This window comes from Balaenoptera acutorostrata, chromosome 12 (assembly GCF_949987535.1).
Source record: "Balaenoptera acutorostrata chromosome 12, mBalAcu1.1, whole genome shotgun sequence".
NCBI lineage: Eukaryota > Metazoa > Chordata > Mammalia > Artiodactyla > Balaenopteridae > Balaenoptera > Balaenoptera acutorostrata.
This window is the reverse complement of record NC_080075.1, coordinates 33,364,760-33,382,390: the sequence shown is the minus strand read 5'-3', so window position 1 is coordinate 33,382,390 and position 17,631 is coordinate 33,364,760. Positions and strand designations below refer to the sequence as shown.

Sequence of the window (17,631 nt, the reverse complement as noted above, 5' to 3'; positions counted from 1 at the left end):
ACAAGATACAAATGCAAAGAGAAAACTGTTAAGAATTTCAAGACTGCAGGTGCACAGCGGCAGCGGTGTTAGCCCCCCAAGCCCAGGGCCCACCTGAGCAGGAGATCCTGTGACCACCTGTGAAACCGCCCCTGCCAGCAGATGACCTTATATGCCAGCATGTTACAGTACCAGAGGTTTCAGGAAACAGAGCAGCAAAATTCTGATGAAAAAGGAATCTCTCTGAGTTGTGCAATCAGCATGAACTAAGTTAGAATGACTTCCTAAAACCAAACTGCAAAAAGACGCCGTGGTGGCCATGCTAACAGGCTGGGCCGCCTGCAGGTTAGCCCAGAGGCGGCAGAGAAAACAGGGAAACTTCTGCGCTGTGACCCCTACCCCAATGCTCAGGACCAGCTCGCCCCCTGCCGTGCAGGCTGTGAGGGCTCCTTTCTCCTGTCCCTCAGCATGTAGACGCACCAGCCCTTGACTCTCAAGGGAGAAACACATTGCAACAGATATGGCAATCTGCTCATGACTTTCCTTCAGGCCTTTGACATGAGAAACATCTCAAAAACTTCAGACCGCTTTTACTGCAGGCTTGGCATGGATTTCCCAAATACTCCTACAGAGTGTTGAACCAGACATTTGTGCTGGAGTTGGGTTGGGGGAGACCAGTCGGCGGTGGGGGACAAGGAGAGAAAGTTAGTAAAATCACACATCTGCCCCGTGCAATTCTTTCTTGTTGCTCAATAGACACTAACTTTGGAAGCATGGTCTTAGGGTTCCCCTGGACATATCTAAAAGGCCGAGTTTGTAATCCGCACACCAAGCGTTAAAATGAGGCTTTCCTATCAAAGCCAGAAAAAGTCTTAGAGGTTTCTCACTGTCAGCTGGGGACCCGTCACAATCTGATTTTGCTGACACCACCACAAACCACTCTGGGCCAAAGGTGGCCCGTGACCTGTGGTACCAAAAGGAACGACTCGGGGATGCTTTGCATACCTCTCGACAGAAAGTGCCAATGGCCTGTCACAAACTGTCCCTGAACGAATGAATTACCTTCCCATCTCCCTCCCCGGCCCCATATCCTGTCAGTCAGTATAGTGGGCTCCACGCTGACCTCTGCTTAAGCAAAACCAGAACAAGAAAGCGAATACTGTCCAACTCTAGCCAGGACAGAGATGCTCGCCAGCCTGCAGGGTGCGTGGAGGGGGGCTCCCGCAGACTTGGGGTGAGCCCCCTTGCCCCCTCTGCTCCTCACCTGGGAGCTCTCAGCTGCTAACTTGCAAAGATGTCTTGGGAACCAATTAGAGTTTACAAAACCACCATGTTCCACAGATGAAAGACACTGGGTTTTTGTTCATAATTTGAGCAACAGGAGAAGAATAGTTCCTTTCTATACCCTCACATTCCCATGGAAAAACGTTTTAGTGCCCTGGGCTCTCTCTGCAATCTCCATTCAGGCACAACTTCAGCTGAGGCCCTGTGATGGGAGGTGAGCCCTCTGCTTTCCCTTCACTACGTGGTGGGCTCCCTAAGAGGGTCCCAGACCAAAATGACAGGGTCAGGCCTCTTTCAGTTCTCACGTGGGTGGATACCCCTTATTGGACAGGTGCCACTCTCAGGCCCACCACTTGGCTTTTACACGCATCATCTTATTTAGTCCTCACGATAACCCATGACACAGGGCACCTCCTGGCCTCCCTGCCTTCCGGTCCAGCCCATGGAAACACCCGGTTTTACAGATGAGGAAACTGAGGCTTAGAGAGGTTGAGAAGTCTGCCCAAGCTCCTGCAGCCAAATTCAAATTCAAGTCTGTCCAACTCCTGTGCCCAAGACAGTGTTTAATTACCACCCCGAACACCAGTCCTTCTGACCATAGCCTGTCATGACACACTGGAAGGTGTGTGTTTACCAGTTACAACCCCCAAATGAGTCCGGACAACAGATTCAGCAGGCTTAGCCTCCAGGTTGATCCGTCTTTTCCAGAGGCTACGTCAGTTACCTCTTGGGATACTCCCACTGCCTCCAATTCCCCCACTGCGAGCAACGTCTGCCGAGAAGGGGCAAGGGTGTGACTGTCCAGGCTCCCTGCAGCCCAGTATTCGTAAGCCCAGCTGCCCAGACTGCCAGCCCCCACCCCTGGGCTGTGCAGAGGCCTTCCAGAAACATGTGGACTTGGCAGGTTCCGAGGCTCATCAAAAGCACAGGAAATCCTTCCCTGGAGCACCTGGATGGGGACAGTCCAGGCCCGGGGACAGCGCCACAGTCGACAGCTCCGGGGAGACGACACACACTCCAGACGGAGGCCTGGCAGCCACAGGTGCCTCTGCCTGAGGTTCAAAGCCGGACCTCGCCTGCCGCAGGGCCACCCAGCCAGCCTCCCTCCCTCTGGGCCAGGAATCCCTTCTAGGCTGCTCCTGCCAGCACCCCATTTCTGTTTAAATAGCTCCAAAGAGGGGAATCCCTGCCTTGTGAACTTTAAAAAGAAAAGGGGGTGGTGGTGAGGGGAAAACCACATGCAACAGAAGAAAGACCTTATGAAAGGCGGACCCTGTTCCTTGAGGTAGACTGGGAACCCAGGCTGCCCTCCAGGAAGGACAAGGGCTGCAGTGCTTATAATTCAGCTGTTTGGAATGCAGACAGACGTTTCCAACAGGAAGAATGTCAACAGAAAGGCTAGCCTACTTATCTGGTGAGCTCACAGGATGGGGCCATTGTGAAGCCCACCCACCTCTGGGCCAATGGGAAATGCTGCTGACGGATGCTGGGCACTCCCCACCCCCAGGCCGCAGAGCAGGGTGCCCCCTCCATGCACGCCCTCACTCAGGCACGGGCCGGGACCTGGCTGCGCCTGCAGCACGGGACACCCTCCACCCATCACCTGCTGGCCTACTGACCGCCTCGCCTCCTCTGTGGACATTCAGCTCTAGTGCCCTGGCCTGGAAGAAGCAGCCTCAGGCCCCCAGTCACCCCAGCAGAGTTGACCATGCCCTGCTCTGGCCTCTAATACAGCCAGTATTTGCTCCTACCTACTCCACTGTATAAATCAGCTGTTCTGGTGATGGCCATTCTGACTGGTGTGAGGTGATACCTCATTGTAGTTTTGATGTGCATTTCTCTAATGATTAGTGATGTTGAGCATTCTTTCATGTGTTTGTTGGCAATCTGTATATCTTCTTTGGAGAAATGTCTATTTAGGTCTTCTGCCCATTTTTGGATTGGGTTGTTTGTTTTTTTGATATTGAGCTGCATGAGCTGCTTGTAAATTTTGGAGATTAATCCTTTGTCAGTTGCTTCATTTGCAAATATTTCCTCCCATTCTGAGGGTTGTCTTTTCATCTTGTTTATGGTTTCATTTGCTGTGCAAAAGCTTTTTCATTAGGTCCCATTTGTTTATTTTTGTTTTTATTTCCATTTCTCTAGGAGGTGGGTCAAAAAGGATCTTGCTGTGATTTATGTCATAGAGTACTGTGCCTATGTTTTCCTCTAAGAGTTTTATAGTGGCTGGCCTTACATTTAGGTCTTCAATCCTAATCATTAGAGAAATGCAAATCAAAATTACAATGAGGTAACACCTCATACCAGTCAGAATGGCCATCATCAAAAAGTCTACCAAAAAAAAAAAAAAAAAAGTCTACAAACAATAAATGCTGGAGAGGGTGTGGAGAAAAGGGAACCCTCTTGCACTGTTGGTGGGAATGTAAATTGATACAGCCACTATGGAGAACAGTATGGAGGTTCCTTAAAAAACTAAAAATAGAACTACCATACGACCCAGAAATCCCACTCCTGGGCATATACCCTGAGAAAACCATAATTCAAAAAGGGTCATGTACCACAATGTTCATTGCAGCTCTATTTACAATAGCCAGGACATGGAAGCAACCTAAGTGTCCATCGACAGATGAATGGATAAAGAAGATGTGGTACATATACACAATGGAATATTACTCAGCCATAAAAAGAAACGAAATTGAGTTATTTGTAGTGAGGTGGATGGACCTAGAGTCTGTCATATAGAGTGAAGTAAGTCAGAAAGAGAAAAACAAATACCATATGCTAACACATATATATGGAATCTTAAAAAAAAAAAAGGTCATGAAGAACCTAGGGGCAAGACAGGAATAAAGACGCAGACCTACTAGAGAATGGACTTCAGGACACGGGGAGGGGGAAGGGTAAGCTGGGACAAAGTGAGAGAGTGGCATGGACATATATACACTACCAAACGTAAAATAGATAGCTAGTGGGAAGCAGCCGCATAGCACAGGGAGATCAGCTTGGTGCTTTGTGACCACCTAGAGGGGTGGGATAGGGAGAGTGGGAGGGAGGGAGACGCAAGAGGGAAGAGATATGGGGATATATGTGTATGTATAGCTGATTCACTTTGTTATAAAGCAGAAACTAACACACCATTGTAAAGCAATTATACTCCAATAAAGATGTAAAAAGAAAAGGATACCTTGGATTTAGAGGTGGCGAGCAAAGGCCTATGGAGAAAGAACTAATGCAGATGAGAGGGGCAGGAACCAGGTGAGAGAGGCAGAAGGGAGTGTGGGTGTTTGGAGGGTAGCCAGGATTCCCCCTTTCTCTCCTGCCATGCTTGGGGTTGCAGGGTCATAAGGGACAGAGCAGGAGCTCAGGAAGTGAGGGTGGTACCTAGAAGGTGAGAATCCTGCATCTCAGCATGAGGTCTTCAGGTGACACTCATGGACAGCCACATAGGGCACAAAAATATATGGAAATGGGTCACGGGGAACCTAGGGCCTGCTGGTATCTTCTGGTACCAGATTCTAAGGTATCTTTTCTTATGAATTATATTCCAACATCTGAATTTTATCTGCAAACATGGCAGGATTTTTAACTGCATAGCAAAAACTGCAATATTGTGTGACTTTATCAGTATTTTTAAATGCAAGAGGTTTGATAGCCAGGTGAAGATGCTGGCTTCAGGGTCAGAACTGATTTGGAAGAAAGAAAAAGGGAACACACTGCAGACAGGGACAAGGAGGGAAGCTGGTAGGACCAGGAGACCCGGGCCTGCCCCGTCTTCGAGAATATCCATAAATGCCATGGTCAAAAGCAGCCACGAGGCATCCTCGTCGCCCCAGTGCAGTATTTCTCTCCAAGGAAGAGCTGACAATTCACAAGTGCTCCTACTTACAGAGACACCAGTTACACTGGCTTCAGAGGATGGCAGGCAAAGCAGCAGAGGAATTTGTGGAGGAACTGGCCAGATGGGATTAGGACAGCTCAGGGGAAGGCAAGGAGGGTTTAGAAATATGTGACACGGGAATGAATCACCTTAGGCTGATGGGCTCATGGGACAGAGGGCTCTTTCTTTCACCATCCCAGCATCTGGAACTCTGCTTTCAAAACACAGATTGGACTCTGCTACCCAAGGAGAATCTTATCGAGGAATTACTTGAAATGGTTAGTGCTGTGTTTCAGGTGGCGAGTCCAGACACACAGAGCAAAGAAACTCTCCCAACTCTGCAGGGAGAGGGCAGCTCTCAGTTACAAACCCACCCAAGTGAGGTTCTGACCCTGTGCCCAAACAGCCCCACATTGGACACATGAACTGAGAAGACACTTGTATGTCAGTGGCGGGTGGTAGAGGGAAGACCACCAGAGCCTGATTGGTCTTCTGAGCTCCCTCCTCACACCGTTCAGCCATAATTACTATTGTGGCTGATAACGTTATTAATAATAATAGCAGCAACATTTGAGCACTTATGACATGCCCTGCATCATCTCATTCAATACTCAAAGCCAGTCCTAGGAAGCAGGTACTATTTGTGCTCCCATTTCAGAGGTGAGAAAGTGGAGGTACAGGAGGGGAAGTCACCTGCCCAAGGTCACCCAGCTTCTAAGTGACAGACGTTGCAGGCTCATGTTACAGGGCCCAGCTGGCCCCCCTTCGCTTTCCCTTACCCTATGAAGTGCAGCCAAAGAACACAGACATGCTAGAAAAGTCCACCTCCTCCTCTTCTCCTGGATCTAAGCCAGACGTACTGGGATATGCAGGCTACCAAGGGGTCCAGAGACTAGGGTCATTCGTGAATGGTGTCACCTTTAGCAAGTCCCTTCACCTCTCAATCTTGGGTTCCTTACGTTTAAATGACAGAGTTGGGCCAGAAGATCAGCCCAGTCCTTAACTTCTGGAACAATATGGGGCCGTGCATCTTCTTCAACCATCTATCTGGGGAAGGGGGGTGGGGACATACTTGGCCTCATTCCAATGCTTTGTAGGTGGATCCCTCGCCTTGAACGAGGATCAGGCGAGATGCAGGCTGCGTGTGCTTATCTCAGTGAGTGCGCTCGGTTTACAGTAATATGGTCTTTCAGTTTAGCATGGCACTTCCATCAAATACCAGAAGACGGGAGAGATCCGAAAACCGCAGCCTAAAAGGGCACTTCTCATTTCTACATCTTCAATGCACTTTTTTAAAAAAAAATTAATTTATTTATTTTTGGCTGCGTTGGGTCTTTGTTGTTGTGCGAGGGCTTTCTCTAGTTGCAGAGAGCGGGGGCTCCTCCTCGATGCGGTCTGCAGGCTTCTCTTGTTGTGGAGCACGGGCTCTAGGTGTACGGGTTTCAGTAGTTGTGGCTTGTGGGCTCTAGAGCGCAGGCTCAGTAGTTGTGGTGCACGGGCTTAGTTGCTCCGCGGCATGTGGGATCTTCCCGGACCAGGGCTCGAACTCGTGTCTCCTGCATTCAGGTGGATTCTTAACCACTGCGCCCAGGGAAGCCCTTCAGTGCAGTCTTGACACCGGCTTGATGATATATTCCAAGCTTACAGTCCATGAGGAACGCTCTTGGGTCAGTGAGCTTGGGACCCTACCTAATGACCCCTGGGTGGCCATAAGCAGCAAAGCCCAACTTGATGCGTCTAAGGCAATACCTCATGACTATGACACTGTGGAAAATAAGCCAGTGTTACCTGAATGCTCATGGGTATTGTCCATATATCTGTGGATGGGAAAACCTCAAGTATTCAGATGGGGAGGATCTCAAAAACCTCAAGTATGCAGGATGGGGAGGTGAAAGAGACAGGCAGATGGGTGCCTGCATTGCAACCCTGTACCATTTTCTATTCCTGACTCAGGGTCTATTATGGCAGAGCAGAAAGGAGCCTTGCCGTCAGACCTTTGTTCAAATCCTGGCTCTGCCACTGCTTAACTGTGGGACCTTGGCTAAGTTATCTAACCTCGCTGAGCCTCTGTGTCCTCATCCATAAATAAGGATAACACTTCCTCACGTGACTATTGCAAGGATTAAATAAAATAAAATGGTGTATGCAAAGTCGGAGGAAAATGGACTCTTCCATACTATATCGAAGGCAGATGAGTATGGGCTGCTGAAGCCAACACACAAACCCCATGTTCCCATAGACACTTTCCCACTTCCAGGTCCCACACACCATCTCCAATCCTGACCCCTCTCCAGAGGCCTGTACCTCAAACGTCGTGTTCCAAAATAAACTCACCTGTCTCCTGACCATTCCACTCCTCCTCCTTCGTTCTAGGTGGGGTTGAAGACCCGACAGCTGTCATCGACCCTTCCCTCTCCTTTACCTTGTATCCAAGCCAAGGTCTCCTACACGTCCTGCCTCCACCTTATCCATCCCCCTGCATCCCCACTGCCCCAATTCAGCCTCATCATCTCTCCTGGGCTATCACAATAGTTGCCTGACTGGTTTTCCTGACAACAGCTTTTTTACCTTTGCTCCTGCTGCCAGAAGTGAGCTTCCAGAGCACTTCTGGGCCATCAGACTCCTTCCCTCTAAACCCCCGCTCACAGAGGCCCCTCCCCCAGCCAAGAAGTCCCAAGCAGAGATTTCAGGTGCATAACCTGGTCCCAAACCCCATTTCCATCTGGCTCCTCCCACCCGCTCCTGTTAGGCACCAGCCGCCCGGCACTGTCCCCCTTCCCTGCACACGACCTGTCCTCACTCAGCTCGGTGTCTTGGGGCTCACGCCACTAGGGTCCTGACTCGAGTCCTTGCAGCTGTGTGACCTTTGCTTAGTTGCCTGAGTCTCGGATTCCTCCGCTATGAAAAAGAGATAACGGTATTGGTCTCCCACACAGGGTTACCGTAAAGACTGAGTGAGGGGACTCAGGAGAAACGTGTAATACATGGAGTGGCCCATCACAACCATGCAACGTGGTCGCTGCTATGACTGAGAGTTCCCATTTCTATCATGCTACTCCCTGAGTCGGCCAGCCCCTTCCTCTACCTGTAAACAAATTCGCCTCTGAAAGCCTCGCTCAAATGTCAGAAACAATCATTTCTTCCTCAGTGCCGTCCTTATTAGATCCCACCTTGTAGTTAAGAAGTTTTCACGTCTCACCCCTCCCGGCCAGCGAGGTCGGCAGCTGTGTCCTACTCATCTCTACCCTCACACCTGGTGCAATGCCTGCCACCTACTTAGGGTTTGGATACATGTATGTTGAACTGGATTTCTCTAGGAGGTCACCAGCTTGAAAACAGAGTTGGAGGGGGGTGAGTACTGAGAACGTGCAGGTGGGGAGTGGGAAAACCCACCGACCCCCCGGAATTCCCCCCTCACTTCTCCCCCAGCTACACCTCTCAGTGTCGGTTCTTTTTCTGATTTCAGTGGAGTTGGAGAACACGGAAACCTGGCATTCACTCATTCAACAAGTGTTTACTGAGCACCCACTACGTGGCAGAGACTGCTCTGGAGGTTGCAGAGATAGGGGAGGGACTCAAAGACCCCTCTCTCACAACATCTGCAATGTACTCTTCTTGTGAGGAATAATTCTTCCAACCCTTAGAAACCATCACACTGAACTGCATTACAGAAGTCAGGCTGCACCATCATTCAGTCGGGTGCTGAGTTAAAATGCCTCTTCTCTTTCAATCCTGGTTAACGAGTCTCACTAGAATATAGAGAAGACCACTCAGGCTGGGGAAGCGTCACCCTTCTCCTGAGCCTGGAGTAAGTCTGCTGAACCAAGATCATGCCAAGATGACCCTGAGTTGTTTGATCACCTGATGAGACGACCCCTGAAATGTTTTACACCCTTAACTTATTTTGTCAGTTTTTCCTGAAATCTTTATGAGAAAGCAGGAAGATACGGCTGAAGCAAACACACCCACCTGTGTCCTGGGAGCCTCTCCCACGCTCGCTATTCAAGTCCTTTGTTCCACCCAAATGTGTCCACCTAGCCCAGGCTTCTTAAATATTCTCACTCGCTCTCTCCTGCCCGGAAAACCGTCAGGCTGCCCCGACCTCACTTCTTTGCAGCCCCCAGGCCCAGACTTCTTCTCCCACCATCTCTGACTTAGGAGAACAGATTACTATCTTCCTTTCCGTACTTCAAAGGCCAAATGAGAATATTTGCAAAATGCTTTCGGCTCTTTATAGAGTCAAGGTCCTAATAAATGCCCAGGACTTATACCACATGCACAGGCATCAGAGAAGCAATGCAGCTATAAAAGGAGGTGGCGTGCTCATCCTGACTTCTGGAAGACATGCAAAAAAGAAAGGACTAAATAAAAAGTCCGCAGAGACCCTTGCAGGAGGGGGTGGGTGCTGCCCTGTTGAGAAACCTTTGTTTCTAAGGCCTGGCAGGTGTGATGCAACCCCCTCACACTGCTACACACGTATCTTCCTCTCTGCTCTCCCCAACACCCACCCACGTCAAAGCCTTACAGAACGGGGCTGCCTACTGATCCGGTGGTCTGAGAGGACCCCCTCCTACAAAGCAAACAGCACACAGGAGCAAAATATCTTTGCCAAACAGTAAGTTAACCAGGATGCACAGAGCATCTCCTCTGGGCGAGGCGGGCCCTGTGATCGCTCCCATCTGTGCCCCACCCTTTCTCATCAGGAGGAAGCAGAACTGAGGGTTTATCAAAGACCTGGACCAGGGCTGGCGACTGAGTCAAACTTCCTCTTCCACAGGCCCCGCTCCCATGCTGGCTGGCCGAGGGCCCAGGCCAGGGATTGCAGGGCAGCAGGGCGAGTATCGCCGAGCCCTCCCGGAGTTTCCCGGCCGCTGAATCACCAACAGGCTCTACCAGGGCTGAGCTCCGAGGCCACAGGAAGCTGTGCGGAGGTGCTCACGACCCCGCTGCAGCCGACTGACACTGATTTGAGGAGTAAAGGTGTCAGTGCCAAGGGCCACGCTCGATTTTCCCAGAGTCCCGGAGGAAAGGAGGGGCGGGAGAGTGGACCTGAGACAGGGCCGGGATCAAGTGGTAGATGCAAGGACACCACCTGCAGGGCCCGGGCCCCTCAGCTGCCGGGAATTGCAGAAATCAAACACCAAGCCTCCTCCCGCTTCGTGGAGGCCCACTGGCCCTATCCCAGCTTCCCCCGGCCTTGTGGTGTCCCCATAATTACCATCCTCCGGGCCCAGGGTCAGCAGTGGCTCTGCCTGTGTGGACCTCAGCCCAGCAGAGTCAGCCTCTTGGCAGCCCCAACAAAGCCAGGCCCATCCCTCAGCTCTGTCAAGGCCCTATGTACACATCACTCACCGCTAGTGGCTTGGAAGTAGGCTACGAGCGGGGAGGTAAAAAAAATAAGCAATCCTTGAACTCTGTCCCATTTCCTCCATGTGAATAGCTGGGTGATGACAAACTCATCCCTTCCCACAGCTCCGCTCAGGACACCCCTGGGTCCCCTCTGTAGAAGGCATGACGAGGCATGGGGTTTGAGCCAAGATAAACACCAGTGTGACTTGGCCGAATTTCAGATCAATGCAGCGTCAGCCTTGGGGGCTGGGGGAGGGTTGGATGGAGGGTACAGCGCTGCACCAATGCTAATTGCCACTGTCAGCCTTCCATCGTGTTCTGTGTTCTCGGGGCTGACCACAGAACACCCCTTAGGGGAACTCACTTGACTACACGAGGACCACTGATTGAGAAGCAGGGTTCAAATGGAGAAAACAAATCCTCAGAAGCCTAGATTTTCAAGAGTTAAGGGAAAACACCCTGAAGTTCTTGAAATCCCACAGCACCCTGCAGGCTGGAAAAATGTCTAAGTTCTTCTCCTTGGGCCCTGGAAGTGAGGGGCAGGAGGACGAAGAGGGGAGAGTAGATGAAAAAGGATGTGGGTGAAAACAGCAGGTACCAGCTGCTGAGAAGGGCCCGGATGAGGAGTGGGCAAGAGGCACTCAGAGTGACCCCTTTTAACTAGGAGACCCTGACCAAACCACCCCTAGCCCAGGGGCTCTCATCGCTGGCAGGGCCTCCTGGGGGCATATGGTAACGGGTGGGGTAGTTTTGATTGTCACAATGACGTGAGGGGCTCTCTTGGTATTTAATGGGTGAGAGCAGGTATGCCAAATTGCTGTGATGCACAGGACTTTGTCCTGCCTAGGATGCCAATAGTGCACCTTGCTGAGAAATTCCCGACCCCAGCAGGGAAAGTCCCTTCAACCACAGGTCATTCAGCCTCCAAAGGCACGCGGGCAGAAGCACCCTAAACTCCGGGGAGATGGAACAAGCCGGCAGCCACATGAACGGACAGGGTGACTCAAGAGAGCCTTGCTAATGGTCTGGGGAAGCTCGCGGCAGGACTGTGGCGTCAGCCTGCCCTCAGGAAACTGGGATGCTCCCTTCCCCATGCAGTGATTCCCTCCGTTCTCTGTTCATCTGTCTGCCTCTCTATAATAACCTGAAGCATCTGGGTTGCACAATAGGAAGCCTACCTATAAAGTAACAAGACCGACGAGCCATCAACAAACCTGCTCCCAGGGATTTGTAGTCATGGGGCTCCAAACAGACTCCTGGGAGCCCGGAGAGGGAGGGAACTGCAGGAGGGGTGAGGCAGGCAGCTGTCTCTTGGTGCACTGATTTTAGGGCCCCTGACGTATTTCCCTCTGGCCAATGTATATTCTTCTGGCCACATACAGCAAAGCTGTTCAGTGAATGCCCCCAAAGCACTTAGTCGTATGGGAAGAGTCTTATTTACTGACTGGAGAGAAACCAGTGAGGAACAAGGTACACCTCACCCCACGGTTTTGGGTGAAGAGCATCACGTACCTTTTAGTAGTATCAACAAATCATTTTAAAGGAAGACAAAAAAACCCTGGGGAAGCATGGTAATTCTCCCCTACCAACCCTGCTTCCTCATTGACTTTTGGCATGGAGGGTAGAGGTGCGAAGCAAAAGAAAAGAGGGAGGGAAGAGGAAGTTTTCTGCTAGGATGGTTTAGCTCGAGCAAGAGGAAAATGACAGAAAGAAGAATGTGTGTGGCATCCCTGGAATATTCAGCATATTTCCGAAGCACTGTCCAGAAAAATCAGACTCCTCTAAATGAAAGTGGTGCAGGAACCAGAACCAGCTGATGAAATGGTACAGCCACTTTGGAGGACAGTTTGGTGGTTTCTTACAAAACCAGACATAGTCTTACCATATGGTCCAGCAATCGAGCTCCTTGGTATTTACCCGAATGATTGAAAACTTATGTCCACACACACGCTCAGAAAGCTGCACACAAATGTTTACAGCAGCTTTATTCACAATTACCCAAACTTGGAAGTAACCAAGATATCCTTCAGCAGGTGAACGGATGAGCTGTGTTACATTCAGACAATGGAATATTATGCAGCAATATAAAATGAGCTCTCAAGCCACAAAAAGACACGAAGGAAACTTAAATGCATATTCCTAAGTGAAATAAGCCAATTGGAAAAGGCTATGTACTGTGACTGTGTGATTCCAACTATATGACATTCTGGAAAAGGCTAAACTATGGAGACAGTGAAAAGATCACTGGTTGCCAGGGATTTGGGACAAGGGAGAGAGGGATGAACAGGGGAAGCAAAGAGCATTTTTAGGGCAGTGAAACTATTCTGTGTGATACTACAATGGTGGATACATGTCATCACACATTTGTCAAAATTCATAGAATGCACAAAGAATAAGCCTTAATGTAAACTAGGGACTTTTGTTTACATTTAACCTTAGGTAAAAAACATTAACTTTTGTTAATAATAATGTACCAGGGGCTTCCCTGGTGGTGCAGTGGTTGAGAGTCTGCCTGCTGGTGCGGGGGACACGGGTTCGAGCCCTGGTCTGGGAGGATCCCACATGCCGCGGAGCAGCTAGGCCAGTGAGCCACAATTACTGAGCCTGCGCGTCTGGAGCCTGTGCTCCGCAACGGGAGAGGCCGCGACAGTGAGAGGCCCACGCACCGCGATGAGGAGTGGCCCCCGCTTGCCACAGCTAGAGAAAGCCCTCGCACAGAAACGAAGACCCAAACACAGCCATAAATAAAATAAATAAATAAATAAATAAAATTTTGAGAAAAAAAGAGGAAAAAAATAATAATAATAATGTACCAATATTGGCTCATCAATTATAGTGAATGTACCACACTAAAGCAAGATGTTAATAACAGGGGAAGCATATGGGAACTCTCTGTACTTTCTGCTCAATTTTTCTATAAGCCTGAAACTGCTCTAAAAAAACTACAGTCTAGAGGGGGGCAGTGCTCAGCCCACCTGGACCCTCGTGGCCAGAGGAGGCCCTGTTATGGAAGCAACCTAAATGTCCATTGAATGGATAAAGAAGATGTGGTACCTATATACAATGGAATATTACTCAGCCATAAAAAAAGAACAAAATTGGGTCATTTGTAGAGACGTGGATGGACCCAGAGTCTGTCATACAGAGTGAAGTAAGTCAGAAAGAGAAAAACAAATATAGTATATTAACACATATATGTGGAAACTAGAAAAATGGTACAGATGAACCTATGTGCAGGGCAGGAATAGAGACGCAGATATAGAGAACGGACGTGTGGACGCGGGGGTGGGGGCATGAATTGGGAGATTGAGATTGACGTATGTGCACTGCCATGTGTAGCTGGTGGGAACCTGCTGTATAGCACAGGGAGCTCAGCTCGGTGTTCTGTGGTGATCTAGGTGGGTGGGATGGGAGTAGGGAGTGGGAGGGAGGTCCAAGAGGGAGGGGATATATATATCCATATAGCTGATTCACTCTTTTGTACAGCAGAAACTAACACAACATTGGAAAGCAATTATAGCCCAATAAAAACAAACAAAACACTACAGTCCATTACAGACAACTGTATACTGCTGGTGGCTGCCAGGGAGAGCTTTGATCGGTGGCTGATCTGACTGGACTGAGCCACCGTGGGGACCCTGAGCCTCACTCTCAAACTGGGAGCGTGTCAGGATGGGAGGAAGAAGAGGAGAACCCTCCGGAAATAGGCCACGGATAAGGCAGGTGGGAGCCTGGAGGGGAGGAAAGGGAGGAACAATGGGTGAGGGGTCTTCCAGAGAAGTCTTCCTATAGAGAGGTTGATAGGCACCACCGGGAATCTGAGCAGCTTTTGCAACAACCAAGGAAATCCAGTGCCCTGGTTTCAGGCAACTGGCCTTGCTTCTGTGGTTTCTGACGTAAAACAGATGATGTATCCTAGATGTTCCCTCAGCTGAGGACAACTGATCAATGCAATTTTCAACTGGTAGCCAGCCAGCTGTCACCTCTGAGACCGAGGGAGCAGAATTCGAGAGTTGCTAGAAGGATGGTTTAATCCTGCTTCTGGACCTTCCTGCTATATCTAAGAGGGGGGCTCCTATGTGGGTATCCAGCACAGCCTTTGGCATAACAAAATGCAGCTGCCGTTACAGAGAACTCTTCCACCCTCCTCTTCCTGTCCTTTCTTACACTTCAGGTAGGAAAGGAACAAGAGAGAACTGGATGGCTTTCAACTGCCCGAAAGCATCCTTCTGTGAAGACCGATTTGCAAGGTAATGAAGCTAGTGGCTCATCCCCATCCCCAGCACTGTCACAACCTGACATTTTACTGTAGGTTTATTTGTTTATTTTCTGTCTCCTTGGCACCAAGCGGGGGACACCCTCTAGGGAACAGTGCCTGACGCATCGACAGCTCTGAACAAATACCTCCTGAATGAATTCAGTTCCTTTTAAAGCCAAACCTGGGAGACAGTTCCACAGAGATGTCTAGGAAGTGTGAACTGAAGAAGGTGACACTTAAACTCCTATTTGAGCAGGAGCAGTTTATACAGACTTTGTGGAATACAGGTTCTTTCATTCTGGAATAAGAAGACACCATTAAAACTTTTCTGTGATGACAGTTCTCCAAGAAATAAGGCAGACACTGGAGCATTTTCTTCATCATGGGTGTGTGCATAGATAGATAAAGTCATCACAGATGTCCTTTCTGAACAGGTGACATCTAACAAAGACCTGAATACAATGAGGGAAGCAGTCCTGCAAAAATGTGGAAGAAGAGCAGTCAAAACTGAAGGAACAGCAGGTGCAAAGGTCCTGAGGTGGGAATGAACTTAGCATGTTCAAGAAAGAGCAGGAAGGCTGGTGCAGCTGGAGGACAGTGGTGGGAAACGAGGGTGGAAGGATGCCAGGCAGGTGTCTGTCACAGGGAGCACTACGAATCCGAATTTTTCCAAGCTGGGCAGCCACTGGAAGGTTTTGAGAAGAGGAGCTACAGCATCTGATTAGATGCATCACTCAGGGTACTGAGAACAGAAGAGGCCTTATAGAGGCAAGACCGGAAACCAGAGGAATGGATGAGGCTACGGCAGTCCAGGCGGAAGATGAGAGGAGCATCCGGGAGGGCATGAGGAGTGGTTGGGTGTAGAACAGAATCAGAGCCAGCAGGACTTGGGAACTCGGGAGGGCTGAGCGTGGGACCTCCTCTCCTCACCCTATCTCTTACCTCTACTATTTCCTTGCCTGCTTTACCTTCAAGACCAGCTCAAACATCAATGTCTTCAAAAACCTTTCCTGACCACCTCCCTCAAAAAATTAAAATAGCAAGCAAATGAGTCAACAGGAACACAGGTCTGAAGAAACCCATTCGCAAGTGCCAACAAGCACCAAAGCCACATAAGTCAATCTCATCTTGGTCCTGATGTTCTCACATTTCTCTAAAGAGTGTTCATTAACAGGGCCCAGCCAGGGTCTGTCCACTACCCCCAAGATCCTCCAGGATGCTACAAATTGGAATGAAGGCTCTGGCCCTGCTCATCCCCAGACAGTTGCTAGGAATCTCAGTCCAAGGGAACCCCAGGCTTACCTGTGAGACTCACATTCAACATCCAGGATAAGTTAGGGTCCAGACAACAATGGCTCTGCCCAAGGCTTTCTGGAGGCTCACACAGTATCTAATCCTGCTCACCGTACACCCCTCTGCTACCACCCCCGGGGTGGCCTAAAGCATCCCAGACTCAGAAGTGAAGGGCCCGGGGGGAGCAAAGCGAACAGGCTCCGAGCCAACCTGTGACCAGAGCGCAAGCAGCTGCAAATGTACAGACCCAGACACCATTCTCTGCTCCGGGTTTCTCTGCCCTACAAGTCCTGCCTCTGCCGCAACCTCTATGCCCTGTGTGGACACAGCCCTTCTCTCTGCTTTCTTTCTTACCCCCTCACAGTGCCTGTGGGGGACGATTAAACAGGGATGGTCACCCCCACTGATGCGGGTGTAAGGATGCTCATGACTGCTGGGGCGGGAGTGCCACGACATGCTACATACCCTCTAGGGAAAGGAGTCCCTCCCTCTAAGAAAGCGAGATATCAGTGTTCCCTTCTGACTAGCAGGCAAGCCAGAACACTCCTGCTAATAACCCAGTGAAGGCCCAAGATCGGCAGCCATGAACATCAACACAGAGCTTTGTCATCCAGCGTTACCTGTGGTTTTCTGCTTCTTACTTTGAAGGTAGGCAAATACCCCTGTGTCCTGAACAACGACAGGATGTACCAGTCCATACCCTCACAGGCTCCCTGCCTTGCTGGATGCTAATCCTGCCTAGCAGAACTCAGTAGCACTTCTACATGGTTATGGTATTAGGTTTATGGAACACATTTTAAAAATTCGAGTACTGTCTTTTTTAAAAGGCAGGAAATGTAAGCAACACCAGTGGGAACATCTTCAACTAATTCCTTGGAGAAACATATGATTTTTTTCTCATTCTTAAGAAAAACGGCCCACCATCTCAAGCAGGAATGCAAGTGTATGTGACACCACCTCATCACTGGGTCCACAACAGACATTACTAATTGATCACAGCATTATCTCCCACTGAACTCAGATGCAGCCTCCAAATCCTTAGAAACAGCCATTTCCAAGGGATCACAGTTGGCCTAGAAAATGGAACTATTTCCCACTTCTGCTCAAAAAATACCTGCTGCTATGTCAATGATGTTTTGAAAGTCAGAGGTGGGGAGGGGAAGGAAAGAAGGGAAAAGAGAAGTGAAGAGAGACTCTGGGGATAAATTATTTGTCATCGATAAAAACGTTAAGGATCAACCATTAAATGTTAGGTATTGTGTGAGGCACTGCAGAAGTTGAGGATGGGGGCAAGAGGAAGTCTGAAATAAAAAGCCCATGAAGTAGGAAACGAAACCTCTAGATGAAACACATGCACACATTCTCACACCCTTGCACACAATTATTGTCAATGGAGCAAGATGCCATCTGTCGGTATGGCTACAAATGAAAGTGGATTCTTCTTTTCTCCTCCAGGATAAGGGAGGCAGTACCAGAGAATACCAATAACTATTCATACCAATTTGTCCACCTCCTCAAAGCAAAAGGTTTTGTTTTTTTTAAAGGAACTCCTTTATTTATTTATTTATTTATTCATGGCTGTGTTGGGTCT

General features: G+C 49.5%; 1 protein-coding gene across 2 annotated transcripts in view; it reads right to left on the bottom strand.

The window, feature by feature from the left end:
* The window catches only part of TGFA (transforming growth factor alpha), a 106,247-nt gene that overhangs the window by 70,558 nt on the left and 18,058 nt on the right, over nt 1-17,631 (bottom strand). The window lies entirely within an intron of this gene.